Source organism: Spinacia oleracea, chromosome 1 (assembly GCF_020520425.1).
Source record: "Spinacia oleracea cultivar Varoflay chromosome 1, BTI_SOV_V1, whole genome shotgun sequence".
Lineage (NCBI taxonomy): Eukaryota > Viridiplantae > Streptophyta > Magnoliopsida > Caryophyllales > Amaranthaceae > Spinacia > Spinacia oleracea.
Genome location: NC_079487.1, coordinates 124248260 through 124255880, shown reverse-complemented (window position 1 = coordinate 124255880; position 7621 = coordinate 124248260).

Genomic DNA, 7621 nt, shown 5'->3' with positions numbered 1-7621 from the left:
GAGTAACGAAGAAACTGCCGAAAAAACTGCGTACGTATAATTAAATAAACGCAATTTGCAATTAATTAACAATTACGCAAATTAATCACCCCTTTTAATTCTTGCAAATTTGTAATATTTAACCATGTTCATGCAATTTAGATTATGAAAATAATAAGGGGCTCGTGATACCACTGTTAGGTTATGATACATATGACAATTCATAAATCATGCGGAAAAAACCATAAACCCAGGAAAACATATTATTTACACATAATCATTTAGCATAGATTAGATGCATACTCTTTGTTGCGTGCCTTCCCTAGCTGCGCCCGAACCGAACAAGAACAAGTCTTTAGGACTCCAAGTGTCGTCCCTCCGTAGATAGTCCACAGCACGTCCGGATCCGCCTTAAGATTGACCAACTAGAATCGCCCTTAAGGTACTAGAAAATTTCGGCACTTTTGGAGCAAGATGTGTGTTTTAATTTTCTCTCAAAAACTCACTTTTTGAATACTTTGAAACTTGTGTTATAAATTGTGAGCCCTAGCCTCATATTTATAGCGGTATGGAAAGGGAATCGAAATCCTATTCAGATACAAATTAATTAAACCTAGAATCCTACAAGAACTCTAATTTAATTAATTTATCAAATAGAATTAGAAATTTAATCATTAACCGAACTCTGCATGTTTTAGGAAACGTGCACGAACACAAACACTTGCACACACACGCACGGCAGCCACGATGGGCCCCATGCGTGCGCGCGAGCAGCAGCCCACTCAGCGCCCGCGCGCGCTGCGCGCTGCGCGCAGCCTGCTGGGCCTGGCCTTGTGCTGGGCCTAGCGTTGCTGTTTGTGCGGCGCGCTTGGCTTGCTGGGCGATGGCCTGGTTTCGTGCTGGGCCTCGTCCGGCAGGCCTCGTCCGATGCTTATTCGTACGATGCGCTTCCGATTAAATTTTCCGATTCCGGAATTCATTTCCGATACGAACAATATTTAATATTTCCGATTCCGGAATTAATTTCCGTTTCGAACAAATATTTAATATTTCCGTTTCCGGAATTATTTTCCGATTCCGGTAATATTTCCGATTCTGACAATATTTCCGTTTCCGGCAATATTTCCGATTCTGGCAATATTTCCATTTCCGATAATATTTTCCGACACGTACCATGTTTCCGTTTCCGGCAACATCTACGACTTGGATAATATTTATATTTCCGATACGATCCATATTTCCGTTTCCGGCAATATCATCGTTTCCGGAGTATTCATTCCTTGCCTGTGACGATCTTAGCTCCCACTGAAACCAAGATCCGTCGGTTCCGAATATTCATAGATGGAGTATTTAATGATATTAAATACTTGATCCGTTTACGTACTATTTGTGTGACCCTACGGGTTCAGTCAAGAGTAAGCTGTGGATTAATATCATTAATTCCACTTGAACTGAAGCGGCCTCTAGCTAGGCATTCAGCTCACTTGATCTCACTGAATTATTAACTTGTTAATTAATACTGAACCGCATTTATTAGACTTAACATAGAATGCATACTTGGACCAAGGGCATTATTTCCTTCAGGTGGCCCCACCTGCAACGGTGAAGCCACGATGGAGGGCGATTAGGGTGGCAGAAGGGGCGGCGTTCCCGGAGTCAGGGGTGGTGTGGCAGTCGCAGCGCAGGAGGCTGATGTCTCGCTGCAGCCACCATCGCGACTGGCGCTGGTTGGCCTTGCTGCCGGCTTCGTCTGGTGGCTGGGTCGACCAGCGTGGCTGGGATTATTGGTGGCTGGCCGGCGGTCCTGGTGGCTGCTGGCCGGCGTGTGGGTTCGGTTTTCTGTGCTTCACGGCGAGGCAGGAAGTTGGTATGGGTGCCTGCTGCTTGTTCTCATTATTTAAAAAAAAAAAAATATATCATACCTCAGTTTCACGTGCACTTATAAGGAGAAACTGATTTCCTAAACAAGTCCAAATTGGAAGAGTTTATTTTAATTTAGTTTTTCTAAAGTTAAAATAATTTTATTTTGGTAATTTTGGAAAATAAGATTTTCTAAGTTGAGCATTATTAATAAGTTTCTATTAAATGCAAATTCTTGAATAATGAGATTATTGCCATATTTAAATAGTAATTGAATTAAAATAATAAGGTTTCTTAAATAATGTTAAACTTAAATGGTTTAAGTTTTTATAATTATTTTTGAAAATGTTATTTACTTATTAATAGTTAATAAGTAAATAATTTGTGTCTAATATATTTTAATATTATATGCGTGTATGGAATATTATGATATTTTGTTACAGGCAAGTGACTAGTATGGCCCAAAATAGGATAGAAAATACGATCTGCGTATCGTTTTGTATTCTTGTAAATTTTAAAATACGATCTGCGCATCGTTCTGTATTGTTGTAATTTAATTTAAAAGTTTAAATTAGATTATAAAGTTTGTATTATGAGCTCGATGGAGTAAGAAGGTTCAATCAGAAATTCAAGGATGGAGATCCAAGAAAGATGAACAGGAACCCAAGAAGATTTGAGCTTATTTTTAGGGGCCATACTAGGATCACATTTAATTTTTATGCATTTTATATTGCCTTAAAATGCTTATTGAGTTTATGTATGTGGTTATTTAAAGCAATGTGTTCACTTTTAATTAACCAACATAATAAACTTAGGTCCCAAATAATATTGAGTTTATGTGCTTTTCCATACAACACCTATAAAGCCTTAGATCATGAGTAATAGGTTCTGCCAAAGCAGGGTGTTGCTTATAATTCCGGGGATAGTAGGGTAGGTTTTTGAAACTTACATGTTAATGTTTGGTTTAACTCAACAAAACTATCAAAAGACAAAGTTTTGGGTTTTGAAGCTAAGAGATAGGAAAATACAAAGAGTTGTTAACCTGTCTACCAAGAGTTATAATCAGTTATAATTAGTAAAATGTTTACTTACCTCGAATACTATAAATTAAAGTAGCAGGGCCAAAGTCCGTTTGATTGTAGTGGGAGGGGATCTTGGTTAATTCTTTATTCAATGGGGACTTCTAATTTTGAATAAAGGGTAGTAGTGAATTGAATTTGTTTAATTGCTACTTTTGATAAACATTATATTGAATCTTGCTTTACCTTTTTTATTGTAGTTATCATGTCTGGTGCAAACAACTCTACTTTTAACTTGCGCCCTCTAATTGAAAAAGACAAATTGAATGCTACCAACTTCCTACAATGGCAAATGGCTTTGAGAATTGTTCTCAGAGCGGAAGGAAAAGAAAGTGTTCTTGACAATCCTCTCCCTGAACCCCTGCCAGAAAATGCTACTGCAGCTCAAAGGCGAGCTAGACAAACTCTAGAGGATAACTCCCTGCAAGTAACATGCTTGATGCTTGCTTGCATGGAACCAGAGTATCAAAAGCGTTTTGATGGTCTGGATGCCTACAGCATAATCCAGCAACTGAAAACTTTGTTTCAGAAAAATGCTAGATTGGAGAGATTTGAAGCAAACTGCAAACTTCTGGATTCCAAGTTGGAAGAGGGGAAGCCCGTTGGTCCGCATGTGTTCGATTTGATTGGATATTTTCAGACCATGGAGAAATTGGGCTTCCCTTATCCTAAGGACCTGGCAACTGACATAGTCATCAGATCCTTGCCTGAAGATTTTCATAACTTTAAGTTGAACTTCTACATGCAAGGAGGGGAGGCTACCCTGCAAGAGTTGCATGGTTCACTAATTCAGGCTGAGAGAAACTTACCAAGTAAACCTAAACATAAGGATGTTCTAATGGTTAGTAAAGGTAAGCAGTTCAAGAAGAAAGGGGCTCCCATGAAGAAGAACAAGGGCAAGGTAGTTGCCAATGAGAACTCTTCAACCAAGCCAAAGGCCACTCCCAAGGCTAAGGTAGCTGCTCAACATGAGTGCTACCACTGCCACAAGATTGGTCATTGGAAAAGGAACTGCCCCAAATATCTGGAGGATAAGAAGACTGGTGCTTTAACTTCAGGTATCTATGTCATAGAAGTTAATTTAGCTACAACTGCTTCTTGGGTATTTGATACCGCTTGTGGATCTCACATTATTGGTAATGTGCAGGGACTAAAAAGAAGTAGGAGCTTGAGCAAAGGCGAAGTGGATCTCCGAGTAGGCAATGGAGCAAGAGTTGCTGCTTTAGCTGTAGGAGATTATAGTTTACGCTTGCCTTCTGGTTTAATATTAGAATTTATAATTGTTATTACGTTCCAGTTATTACCAAGAACATAATTTCTATTCCGATTTTGGATTCGAAAGGTTTTTCATTTCAAATTATGAATAATTGTTGTTCAGCATATTTGAATGGTATGTTCTATGTCTCTGCTAAATTATCAAATGGTTTGTATGTACTAGACTTACAAAACCATATCTATCACATAGAAAACAAGAAACACAAACCAAATGATTTGAACCCTACTTACCTATGGCATTGTCGATTAGGCCACATAAGCTCAAAGCGCATAGAGAAACTTCATAAGGATGGAATTCTCAAATCATTTGATTTTGAATCATTTGAAGTATGTGAGTTTTGCTTAATGGGGAAAATGACAAAGTCTCCTTTCACAGGCTCAAGTGAAAGGGCCAATGATCTTTTAGCCCTCATACATACTGATGTTTGCGGACCTATGAGTACTTTGGCTAGGGGAGGGTACGGGTATTTCATTACTTTTACTGATGATGTGAGCAGATTTGGATATGTTTACCTCATGTGACATAAGTCGGAATCCTTTGAAAAGTTCAAGGAATTCCAAAATGAAGTACAAAACCAACTTGGAAAGAAAATTAAAGCATTGCGATCCGATCGTGGTGGTGAATATTTATCTCAAGAGTTTGGTGATCATTTGAAAGATTGTGGAATACTTTCCCAATTGACTCCACCAGGGACACCACAATTGAATGGGGTTTCCGAAAGAAGGAACCGAACTCTATTAGATATGGTTCGGTCCATGATGAGTCTTGCTAACCTTCCTGCCTCATTTTGGGGATTTGCGCTTGAAACAGCGGCATTCACACTCAACAGAGCTCCGTCCAAAGCAGTAGAAAAGACACCATATGAGATGTAGACTGGAAAAGTTCCAAAATTATATTTTCTAAGGACATGGGGTTGTGAAGTTTATGTAAAACGTTTACTTTCTGATAAGCTTTCACCCAAGTCCGATAAGTGTCTTTTTGTGGGTTACCCAAAACAGACTAAGGGATACTACTTCTACAACCAAAGCGAAAACAAAGTGTTTGTTTCTCGCGATGGTGTCTTTCTGGAAAAGGAGTTTATTTCCAGAAAAACAAGTGGGAGTAATGTATATCTCGAAGAAATTCGAGATGAGCAACAAATGGATGAGGTTCACACCTCGTCAGAGACGACCCAGCATGAAAATGCTCAGGAGGCGGTGCATTCCATTCATGCGCCTTCTACCGTCCCACTTGGAGATAATCCATGCGAAGTCCCTCAACCTAATGAGGTGGAAACTTCTCCTGTTGTTCCCCAACGTAGGTCTAGTAGGACCGTCATTCCGTCAAAGAGATATATTGATTTCTTTTTGACTGAAAGTTCTGAAATAGAGATTTTAGAACATGAGGAACCTACTAGCTACACAAATGCTTTGACGAGTCAAGACTCCGAGAAATGGCTTGAAGCCATGAGATCCGAAATGGATTCAATGTTTGAAAATCAAGTATGGGACTTGGTTGCTTTGCCTGATGGGGTTAAACCCATAGGTTGCAAATGGATTTTCAAACTGAAAAAGGACAAAGATGGAAACATTGATGTCTTTAAGGCAAGACTAGTGGCAAAAGGTTTTAGACAAATTCATGGTATTGACTATGATGAAACCTTCTCACCAGTAGCCATGCTGAAATCCATTAGGATAAATCTTGCAATTGCTGCCTTTCATGACTATGAGATCTGGCAGATGGACGTCAAAACCGCTTTCTTGAATGGGTTCTTGAAAGAGGATGTGTACATGACACAACCACAAGGTTTTGAAGATCCAAACAGTCTAAGAAAAGTTTGCAAGCTTAAGAAGTCCATTTATGGGCTTAAGCAAGCATCCCGGAGTTGGAACCTCAGATTTGATGAGGCAGTCAAATCTTTTGGCTTCCTCAGAAATGAAGAGGAATCTTGTATATACAAGAAGTTGAGTGTGAGTAGTATTGCTTTCCTAGTCTTGTATGTGGATGACATACTTCTCATAGGAAACGACAAGACCATGCTTGAGTCAGTCAAGGAATGGCTTAAAAGTTGTTTTTCCATGAAAGACCTAGGAGAAGTTGAATACATCTTGGGAATAAGGATCCATAGAGATAAATCCAAAACGCTGATTGGACTTAGCCAATAGACTTATATTGATAAGGTTCTTGCAAGGTTCAAGCTGGAAAACTCCAAAAGAGGTTTCATTCCCATGCAACATGGCATTTCACTTGGCAAGACTCAGTGTCCTTCGACACCTGATGAGGTCAAGCGCATGAGTAATGTCCCTTATGCCTCTGCAGTAGGGTCCATTATGTATGCCATGGTATGCACTCGACCGGATGTTGCATATGCTTTGAGTAGGTGCAGCAGATACCAGTCAAACCCAGGAGAGGCGCACTGGATGGAAGCAAAGAATATCCTTAAGTACTTAAGAAGGACTAAGGATAATTTCTTGGTCTATGGTGGAGATAATGAGTTGGTTGCCACTGGATACACCGATGCAAGCTTCCAAAGTGACAAAGATGATTTCCGATCACAATCTGGTTTCATTTTTTGTCTAAATGGAGGGGCTGTGAGCTGGAAGAGTTCTAAGCAGAGTACCATCGCAGATTCTACAACAGAGGCTGAGTATATTGCAGCAAGTGATGCAGCAAAAGAAGCTGTTTGGATCAAAAAGTTCATTAGTGAACTTGGTGTAGTTCCTAGCATTGAAAATGGCATTGAGTTGTATTGTGACAACAATGGTGCCATTTCCCAGTCCAAGGAACCCAGATCGCACCAAAAATCCAAACATGTGCTCAGGAGATTCCATCTTATTCGAGAGATCGTTGAAATAGGGGATGTGAAAGTAAGCAAGGTTCATACTGAGGATAATGTGGCTGATCCTCTGACTAAACCGCTTGCTCAACCTAAGCATGAGAGTCATACTAGGTCTATGGGGCTTAGGCATATGGGAGAATGGCTTTAGTTTGTTTACTTTATGTTTACAATTGTAAAGACATTTATTATGTTTTGAATGTTTATCAATAAAAGTTCATTCTTATTTAATTGTTTGGTTTAGTATTAAATAAAATGTCCAAATAACTTGTGTTTTCAAATAGGATTATCGAAAACGTTTTGATAATGGAACCCTATAAAGTGAACTGAAATCACAACTTATTAAGTCCCTAGTCTGAATCACTAAATTGGACATAAGTGATTTATGAGAAGACTAGCATCTAATTAATTGATAGTGCAGTTCCATGGGCTATGGAGACATAGGGATGTCTAATTGATTATATGGATGTATACTTGATGCATTGAGACTTGACCTAACTAGATTCTAAAAGTAGAATCAAACTTCTATATTTAGTGGATTCCTTAGACATGAGTATGTCTTAATAACCACGAGACAATTAGTTTAACTTTGACGCTGTTAAACGCCGCGCC